The 10,210-nt window shown below is 44.7% G+C and overlaps 1 long non-coding RNA gene across 1 annotated transcript; it reads right to left on the bottom strand.

The window, feature by feature from the left end:
• Positions 1-3,384: 3,384 nt before the first annotated feature.
• LOC132539084 (uncharacterized) lies at positions 3,385-4,887 on the bottom strand. Its single transcript, XR_009550387.1, has 2 exons — positions 4,751-4,887; positions 3,385-3,598 (listed from the first exon to the last, which is right to left on the bottom strand). It is a non-coding gene; the product is annotated as an uncharacterized LOC132539084 (long non-coding RNA).
• Positions 4,888-10,210: the final 5,323 nt, after the last annotated feature.

The following is a 10,210-nucleotide window of genomic DNA, read 5'->3' as shown; positions in this document are numbered from 1 at the left end:
ATTACAGATTTTATTTGACTCTGCATCTCAATTCATTCCTTTGTATAGTTTCCAGATTTCTTCATAACATAGAAATTAGACACAGTCTTGACATTCAAATTTCACGAAGAAGCAATCAAATCTGTATTACTTTGAAAGAAAGAAAAGGACTATAAAAGTGACTAAACAAAATGAAAGGGGGGAAAATGCATTCTAAGGGTTACACAGTCCATGGATTAATTTTTTGTTTGTTTGGTCCTTGGGATAGATCCAAGTTCATTTAGGAACTTACCCGACATAATACACAAGGAACACCTTTTGCCTCTGTGGCCACTGAGGGCTTAAAGAGAAATGTTGTAAAGTTTAGAAGTTTTGTTTACTTTTCATTGCTCCCTCCCCCCGTTTTCTCTTTCTTTCTTTCTTTCTTTCTTTCTTTCTTTCTTTCTTTCTTTCTTTCTTTCTTTCTTCCTCTCTTGGCTTAGAACTCAGACGATAAACTGCTCAGGTCAGTACCCCTTTCATGTGTTCACCGTGTGCTGATAGCATTTTTTTTTTGCAGCCTTGGTGGGGAATTTTTTAAATTAAAAAATCATCAAAGCTTAAATGAATCACCCAGCATAAAACCTGGACCCAAAAGGGAATACAGTCACCAGGGCCTTTGCAATTTCCTATGGTAACCAAAGACCAAACTGTGTTTTACAAACTCCTGGAGTAATGAGATTCACAAGAGGTCTCAGGTTACTAAGTGGCTTTGAGTCTCTTTTGAAACCCAAGTAAAGGCAAATCTCATTAATTTGAACTGTACTAATAATGGAATCTGTTATAATTCAACCTGGCCTAGTCTGCAGTTTACCTTTGGGCTACCTGGGAAGACTGATTTGCCAAAGAAATCATGTGAAGAAGATCGTGCAAGGCCTGCGTCTCGTCTTTAAGAAGAATAAACTGTTCTGAAGCTTTTAGCACCTCACTCTTGCCCAGATAAATTCCTGCCAAGTCCAGATGAGTTGGAAATGTTGATTATCGCAGAAGTAAATGCTACTTGGGAGCTCTTTCTTTGTCAAACTCTCCTCTGTACTCAGAAGAAATAAAGGTTCATTTTGCTTAAGGATTCAAAACAGTCACTTTAATGCAAACGGATCTTTTAACCTGCCCTTCATACCAATTGTCGTGAGTGAATGAGGTTTTATTGAAGCAGGAGCAAAGATCTGTAATTACAACCACTAACAAAAGAAGGAACCCAAAATAATGTTTTCTCCCACCACACTTGTATGTGTCAGGCTGTGTGCTGACTTTCCAATTTCTTTACACTGTGCTTAGTAACTGATAGGTTCTTGAAAGAAGGTCACATTTACTATTAGTCTGTGTCTTTTGTTTTTCGGATATAGGCGGAAACTAATATCTGTTGGACTTATTGGCATCAGTGGATAGATAAAGAATTATCAGAGGAGAAATGTATATGGATAAATATAGACAATAGATGACAGTAGTAGCTATGAGTGTACAGATGTGTGAGTGGATGTACGTATGTATCAGTGGGTGGGAGGATAAATGAATAAATGGAGAGGTAGGGGATAGATAAGTAGGTGTTTTGATGGGCGGATGAGTGAATGGAGAGATAAGACAGATAGGTGGAAGGATAGGTAGATGGATATACTGGTGAATGCATATAGAGATGATAGTAGATAGGTAGACAGACAGATACATACATACATACATACATACATGCATACATACATGCATGCATACATACATATATACATACCAGAAACAAGCCAAGGGGGGCACTTTTGGACATGCTACCAGCTATGAGTGGATGGTTTTCCTTTCCACCCAATAATGTCAGACACATGAGAATGCTCGCCACGAGTCAAGAATGACACAGCTGAGCCAGTGAAATAACTCACTGGGATAATGTGCTCCTTTGCTGTGTGCATGGCCTGGGTTCAAGACTGACCACCTGGGAGTCAGGCAGTAGCACAACGGGTTAAGCACAGGTGGTGCAAAGCACAAGGACTGGCATAAGGATCCCGGTTCCAGCCCCCGGCTCCCCACCTGCAGGGGAGTCACTTCACAGGTGGTGAGGCAGGTCTGCAGGTGTCTTATCTTTCTCTCTCCCTCTCTGTCTTCCCCTCCTCTCTCCATTTCTCTCTGTCCTATCTAACAACAACATTAATAACAACAACAGTAATAACTACTACAACGATGAAAAACAAGGACAACAAAAGGGAAAATAAATAAATATTAAAAAAAATTTTAAAAAGACCGACTACCTCCACACTGAGTGAATCAGTGTGGTCAATGCTGTGGTCTCTTACTTTCCCTCTCTCTCTCTCTCTCTCTCTCTCTCTCTCTCTCTCTCCACACACACACACACACACACACACACACACACACACACACACACACACCACTCCTAGGTCCCAAGACTGGATCCTGTCAGTCAGGGAGGCTGGAGACCAGCTTGACTGGGTGACTGTGTGCCCTGCAAACATGTGGGTCCTGCTAACTTGAAGGCTTGGCTTGACTCTGTGATGCCTGGGTTTCCTCACCACACCACAGTATTATTTCATGGACGTTAATGAACTGGTGCCCAGAATCCCACTCCTTACCGGGAGGAAATACCGTAAGTTCCCACAAGACCATATGACTCTAAAATGAAAGTTTCAAAGCATGTTGCTTTATCTGATTATCAAATGATGCCCCCGCCAGCCCAAGTTGAAGAAATGAGATAAAGTCAGAGAGAAAGGAAAAGAAGCACATGCTCCTTGTAAAAATTTCCAACAATAGAGGATTCTGATGAGCAAGTGAAAACGATCTACGATTTGATGAGTCAGTGGTATTTACTGCTAACACACTTGCTATTGTCTGAGTAAGCAGTAAGAGCTAACATACATTTAAAGGAGACCTCCATGGGCCAGGCACCAGAGATACAGGGGACAAAACAGGGACGGCCTCTGAGCTTGGGGATTACATCATCTACTAGAGAGGACACATGCAAGGGAGCTATGATGAGTGTGATGAGTATTTTGTGGCTTTTTATTTTTTTTAATTTTTTAATTTTTTCCTCCTCCAGGGTTATTGCTGGGCTCAGTGCCTCTCACCATGAATCCACTGCTCCTGGAAGCCATTTTCCCCCCCTTTCGTTGCCCTTGTTGTAGCTTCGTTGTGGTTATTATTATTGCCCTTGTTGACGCAATTCGTTGTTGGATAGGACAGAGAGAAATGGAGAGAGGAGGGGAAGACAGAGAGGGGGAGAGAAAGATAGACACCTGCAGACCTGCTTCACCGCCTGTGAAGTGACTCCCCTGCAGGTGGGGAGCCGGGGGCTCGAACCGGGATCCTTACGCCGGTCCCTGCGCTTTGTGCCACATGCGCTTAACCCACTGCGCCACCGCCCGACCCCCAGTGGCTTTTTATTTTAACTCAACAATGTTTCATAGGCATCATCCACATCCAAGAAAAAAAAAAACAGAGATAAAAATAGTACTAAGTGTTTATGCCCAGTCCCCCTTAACTCTTTTCTTTTAAAGAGGATTCTAGTGGCCAGAGAGTTAGTTCAGTGGTGGGGTGCAGGACTTGCATGCTTGAAGCATCTGGCTGGTTCTTTCTCTTCCTCTCTCTGGTAAAACAAATACATTTGTTACTTCATCACAAGGGCTTCACTACTTTAGGCTAACTCTTTTTTCCCTTTCTTTCAGCTAGAAAGACAGAGATAGAGAGACAAAGAAAAAGAACACAAAGGAAAGGATCCTGGTTCGAGCCCCGGCTCCCCACCTGCAGGGGGGGTCGCTTCACAAGTGGTGAAGCAGGTCTGCAGGTGTCTGTTTTTCTCTCCCCCTCTCTGTCTTCCTGCCTGCTCTTTATTTCTTTCTGTCTTATCCAACAATAGTGACAGCAACAATAACAACAATAAACAACAAGGGTAATAAAAGGGGGAAAAATAGCCTCCAGGAACAGTGAATTCTTAGTGCAGGCCCCAAGCACCAGCAATAACCCCGAGGCAAGAAAAAAAAATATATATATATATAAAAGAATACAAAACAGAAGCTTACTTCAGTATAATAGGAGCCGGACTGGAAATGGGGCTTGCATGTGACAAAACAAATGCACTACCCAAAGAAGTGCTCTTGCTGCCCCCCCCCAAAAAAGTCAATCTTAAAGAGAATTCTACACATGCTGGTCTAATCTCTAGCCTTTTGTTGGTTCTCCTAGGACTTGCGGGGGGGAGGGGGGGATAAAAACAGACTGGGCACTTTGGTTTGCTTCTAGAAGAATGTGAAGCTTCTGGGGTAGCAGATAGCAAACCAAAAGTAGAGACATGAAGATTGGTTCAAGACTGGCCCCCACTATAGTTAAGGGAGCTTTTGATGTCCTCTCTCTCTCTCTCTCTCTCTCTCTCTCTCTCTCTGTCTATCTTTAACTCTGTTTCTTGTTATTTGAGTAAAACAAAAGTTATCGTGGAGCAGTGAAGCCACAGTGATGACAAGTAAAAAAATAATAGAAGGACAAAAAGCAATGACAAGGGGCCATATGATAGCACACCTGATTAAGCACAAGTTTTATAATGTTCAAATCCCAGGTCCCCATATGCCAGAGGGAAGCTTCAAAAGTGATGAGGTAGGACTACAGATGTCTGTCTTTCTCTCTCTCTCTCTCTCTCTCCCCCCCTTCCTTCTTGACTTCTGTCTCCACCCAATAAATCAATAAAATATTAAGAAAAAAAAACAGGCAGGAGTAAGGAGGAAGTACGGAGAATTATTTAAGGAAGTACCTGCTAAGATGAAAATGATCTAAATCCTTGAGGTTCTCTCAGAGTCTTCAGTTAGGCTGTCCAATGTTCTAAGCCTTGGGGACTGGAGATTCTCTGGAATGTGGCCCCCTTGGGGAGACTGGCCCCATTATGGCCCGTGGCAGTTTGATGTCATGTGGAAATACCACATTCTTTTTAATGGCCACCTAGTATTCCATTGCGTGGGTAAACCAAGCTATATTTAATTTCCCCCCTCGAGGCAGACGCATAACAGTCATATGTTGTTGGATGACAACATTTCTGAGAAATGCATTGTTGAGCAACTTTGTTGTGTGTGTCATAGAGTGTCATTATACAACCTCGATGGTAGTTGACTGTACACACCCAGGCAAGAGGGGACAGCTTATTGAGAGGCCACTGTTGTAGGTGTCACCTGTCCTTGACCCCCAAATGATGTCTGATGGTAAAACACTATAAATTATTTCAGTGTTACATAGATATGTCACCATGAATATCTTTTTTTAAAAAAAATTTATTCCCTTTTGTTGCCCTTGTTGTTTTATCATTGTTGTGTTTATTATTATTGTTGTTATTGATGTTGTCAATAGGACAGAGAAAAATGGAGAGAGGAGGGGAAGACAGAAAGGAGGAGAGAAAGAAAGACTCCTGCATACCTGCTTCACAACTTGTGAAGTGACTCACCTGCCGATGGGGAGCTGGAGGCTTGAACCGGGATCCTTATGCTGGTCCTTACACATTGCGCCACGTGCGCTTAACCCGTTGTGCTACCGCCAACTCCCGACCATGAATATCTTTACAAATAGGTCCAATTCTAAAGAAATTATGTAGGGAAACAGATGGATAGATGGAAGGGAAAGGAAGAAAAGGAAAGAGAGAAGAAAAGGAATGAAAGAAAAGAGATACAGAAGTTGTAAGCTATCCACACAACACTCTATTCAGCCACAAAGAGGAATGTAGCAACACAAACACAGAATTAAGAATGTTGATTGAGAGAAGACCAGGCTTCTTTATCTTTCCATTTCTATAAAAACTGCCAATGTAGCATTATAAAACAATAATAAAAATTAAGAGAAATAAAATAAAACAAGAGAGAAAGGACTATTTTAATTAAGCAATTAATTTATTTACGGATACAGACAGAACTTGAGAATGGATGGGAGGTAGAAGGGGAAAGAGAAAGAGGGAAACCTGCAGCATGTCTTCACTGCCTGTGACTCTCCCCCCTTTGCTGGTGGGGACCAGGGGCTAGAACCGGGGTCCTTGTGTACTGTAACATGTGGATGCTACTGACTGCATCATCACCCAGCCCCAGAATATTTCCATGTCCATAAATTTTTCCATGTATATAAAATTCACAACTGAGGGCCCGTCATCAATTGCCTGAGTACTGGGGTGAGGGTTGGTAAGGGGGAGAGAAAACTACAGAGTGATGGTGTCATGGGTCATACATCATACATACGTCAAAACATCACAACATACAGTGTAAACACACACAGATTATCATGCCAAGAGTTAGTTTTATACAGACTCCACAGAACACCACATGTGAAGACATGTTTTTGGAGGGGGATCTTGGACAATGGGGCCTCCAAAGGTGAAGAGTTGGGCAGGGCAGATACCCCCCAATCATTCTAGTTTCTGCTTTGTAACATGGGCTTGTCTTGCCCCTGCTGTCCTCGAGACAAACTGCCTCCAGCTTAGCACACAGGAGTCCCCCACCACCAAGGCTCCTCCCCACAAAGTCCTGGCCAGCTCCCCATTTCCTGCCTGACTTCCACTCCTCTGATCCCCTGGCGCTCTGCCTTCCATCTCCAATTAGGCTTGTGCCTTGGCCCCAGTGAACAAATCGCTTCTCTAGCCCTACCTTGGGAGTCCCTCTTTGACCATAGCTTCCTTCTCTCGCCTGACTTCCGGAATTCATGCTGGAAAAGCAGAATCCAAGGTGGCTAAGAGGAGGCTGGGACGGCAGTTGGGGATGAAGCACTCTGGGCAGAGCACAAGACCTGGGGTGTGTGAAACCCTGGGTTCTATCCCTGTTACCTCCTGGACCAGAATAATGCTCTGGTTCACTCCCTCTCTTTCATTCTTGATCTCATTAAACAAGTACCTTTAAAAGAGTGAGACTGGGAGATAGCTCACCTGGTAGAGTGCATGCATCACCATTCACAAGGTTTAATACCACCACACAGGAGGGTCATGGTTCATGAGTTAAAAGCACAAGTGGTTAGCAACCTACTTGGCACACAACAGGTCCTGAATCAGGAACTCACTCTCATTCACTTCTACTCAGGGGTTGAGAGGTTAAGAGCTTAGACTCAGAGGGCAGCTTGAACTAAATGCAAATCCCAGATAACCAGCTCCAAAGCTTCAGTTTCCTCCTCTACAAACCAGAGATGATAATGCGAGCAGCTGCCCAGAGCCTGGCAGGAAGCAGGGCACACTTAAACTGGGGGATTCCAGGCGAGTTTACCAAGGACATTGTTTGTACAGCTTGCGAGAGACTGACAGGCAAGAATGCAACCTCTCCATCAGGTCAAAGGAGGTGCTATTCGGACTGCTGGGCCTTCTGGAGCAAGGAGAAGGGTACATTTTAGAATTCTAGAACCTGGAAAGGAGTGCTGTGTGGGGAGAATCACCTCAGAAGATCTGTGGCTTTTACAAGAGGCAGTCAGGGGGCTGAGCAGTGGTACACCCAAATGAGTGCACCTATGCAGTCACGAGGACCCAGGTTCAAACCCCTGGTCCCCACTTGCAGGGAGGAAGCTTCATGAGTGGTGGAGCAGTGTTGCAGGTGTCTATCTCTATCTCCCATTTCCCCTTCAATTTCTGTCTCTATCCAAAATAAAATAAAGAAATTAAAAAAAAAAAAAAAAGAGGCATAGTCAGCCCATGGCCACAAGGCAAAAAAGACAATGGGGATTAGTGCTCCAGCATTGCTGCTGCTATTGTTGTTATTATTATTGCACCTATTTGAAATATTTACTTATTTATATGTGTATCTGTTGGGTAGAGACAGAGAAATCTAGAGGGGTAGGGAGAATAGAGGAGAGAGACAGGGTGATACCTGCAGCACTAATTTGCCTATTGTGAAGCTCTCCCCTCTGCAGGTGAGGATGGGGAGTTTGAATCCAAATGTGTCTGTTTTTAAAGTATTAATTTCCAGGAGGAATCTTGGAGTACCATTTAACTCAGGTATATGACTGTACCCAGATTTGAACCTGAAACCTCAAGCATGTGTTTTACCATCTGAACCCTGTGTTCTACCATCTGAGCTATCTCCTTGGCCCACCACAGCCCCATCCCCACCCCCAGGGCAGCTAGCTCTCTTAGATCTGAACAAAGCCTGAAAGGGGTAGATAAAGCTGGAGAGAAGATGGTGAAATACAGTCCCCCCTCACCCCACCCCCCAGGTTCAACTCAGGATCAATAGACTATACTGAGATCTTGTGAGAACAGCACTTAGCAGAGAATAAGGCTCTGCTAATAGGGGAGCCTGCAGTTACCCCCAGCACTGACCCTCACCCAAGTTTTTGACCTAGTGCTGGTACTGGGCCAACCTTGTCCCAACCCACAGTGCAAGGAAAGGAACAGAGCTGATTTGTGTTGACTCAGAGAGAACTCCTGGCTGCCCAGAGCAAGAGGGGGCTGGCTGTGGTTTTCAGCAGTAACTGGAGGTGGAGAGGAGGCAGAGGGAGGGGAGCTGGAAGCTATTAGAACTCCCAAAGCCAAGCGACCCCAGAGGCCGGGAATTTGAGACGAGTCCACGCGGAGGGCAGCGTGAGCCTGTGTTCCTGCTGCCAATGGAGCATAGACTGCGGCTGGAGCCAGGTGTCCTGGGACCTGGTCCACCCCTCCTCACCCCCATACCTCAGGGGGAGACCAGGCCTTAAGCCACACCCAGCTCCCCACATCATGGAATGTGCCACCCTTGGAACCCAGACCCTGGATTTTTCAAATTGGCTTGTAAATCTCCATACAGTTTTCAGGGTTTAGGAATTTTATTTTATCTGGATTACAGTCATGTTCCGCTTTGGCATCAGGAGGCGTTTATGACTGTTAAAACAAGAAATGAAAAATATAGGCCTGGAATCAGCAAGGCTGCCTGCCGCCAAAAGCACAGGGGCTGGGTGAGGTTGGGGGGCCCGGGCTGGAGGTTCCTGCCCCTTCTCCCTCCACCATGCTGGGTCTTCTGGATGAAGCTGGAGCTGAGCTGGGCAGCAAAGGCAACAGGTTGGGTGGACTCATTAGGAAGCAAGCCTCTGTCATCTGGTTAGGTGAGCTAACCCCTTCCTCTCTTCCTCTCTTCCAGCTCAAAACAGACTCAGGGCACTGCTTAAATTACTTGCCACTTCTTGGCTGCACGAGGTAGATGGCTTAAGACTTCTGATTCTTTACTTTGGGATGACTTTGCACCCCCTCCCCCAAATTGTAATTTGGGCCAGGATTTAAATAATTGGAATTTTAGCTTCCTTGGCCTACTTTGCTATCTTCTTTCTCTCTCCCCCACTTGCTTTTAAAGCACACTTTACACACACACACACACACACACACACACACACACACACACACACACACACACACACACTTTTCTTAATGACCAAAATGATATTCTACCTGCTTTGTGAAGAACACTTAGAAAGCAAGCACCAAGAGGAAGAACAAAATGAGAGAGAAACAGAGAGAAGAGAGATTGAAAGACATCATTGGAGATTTAGGCAAGGATGATTTTAGTGACTTTCCTCTCATCTGTCTAGCATCTAACAACCCTTCTCAAGTAGGCTGGCAGGCTATCTGCAGGCCCATGGCCTGTGTTCCCACTTGCGTGTGTCTACACACAAGCTATGGCTCTCTTCACACCCCTGCAGTGAAGGTCTCACAGTGACAGTGTTGATCACAAACCCCCCATTTATGAAACTTGAGACTAAAAATTCAACATTTGATCAGGGGAAATAACTCAACCTGAAGGGTGTCTGCTTTGCCATGCGTGCCAGCTGGGTTTGGGGTCAGCCTCCCTGCCACATAGGAGAGGCTTTGGTGCTGTGGTTTCTCTCTCTCTTTCTCTCTCTCTCTCCATGTGTGTGTGTGTGTGTGTCTGTGTTTCTGTCTTTCTCTTCTTTTCTGAAAAAGCAGACCAGGGGTACTGAAGTCATGGTGATGAGAAGAATAAAAAGGGAGGGAAAATAGGGGCAGGGACTCTGTCTTTGTAGTCAGGGAGGTCTGGGTTCAAGTCTCACTTTGATACATTTAAAAATATTTATTTATTTTAATAAGAGAGAAAGAAAGATACACACACACAGAGAGAGAGACAGAGAGAGAGAGAAAGAGAGAGAGACAGAAAGAGAGGCCAGAGTTCTTCTCAGCTCTGGCTAATAGTGGTGCTGGGCCTTGAACCTAGGGCTTCAGAGTCTCAGGCATGAAAAGTCTTTTGCAGAACCATGATGCTATCTCCCCAGGTTTGAT

This window comes from Erinaceus europaeus, chromosome 6, assembly GCF_950295315.1.
Source record: "Erinaceus europaeus chromosome 6, mEriEur2.1, whole genome shotgun sequence".
Lineage (NCBI taxonomy): Eukaryota > Metazoa > Chordata > Mammalia > Eulipotyphla > Erinaceidae > Erinaceus > Erinaceus europaeus.
The sequence above is the reverse complement of the archived record's forward strand: the minus strand, read 5'-3'. Positions and strand labels throughout refer to the sequence as shown.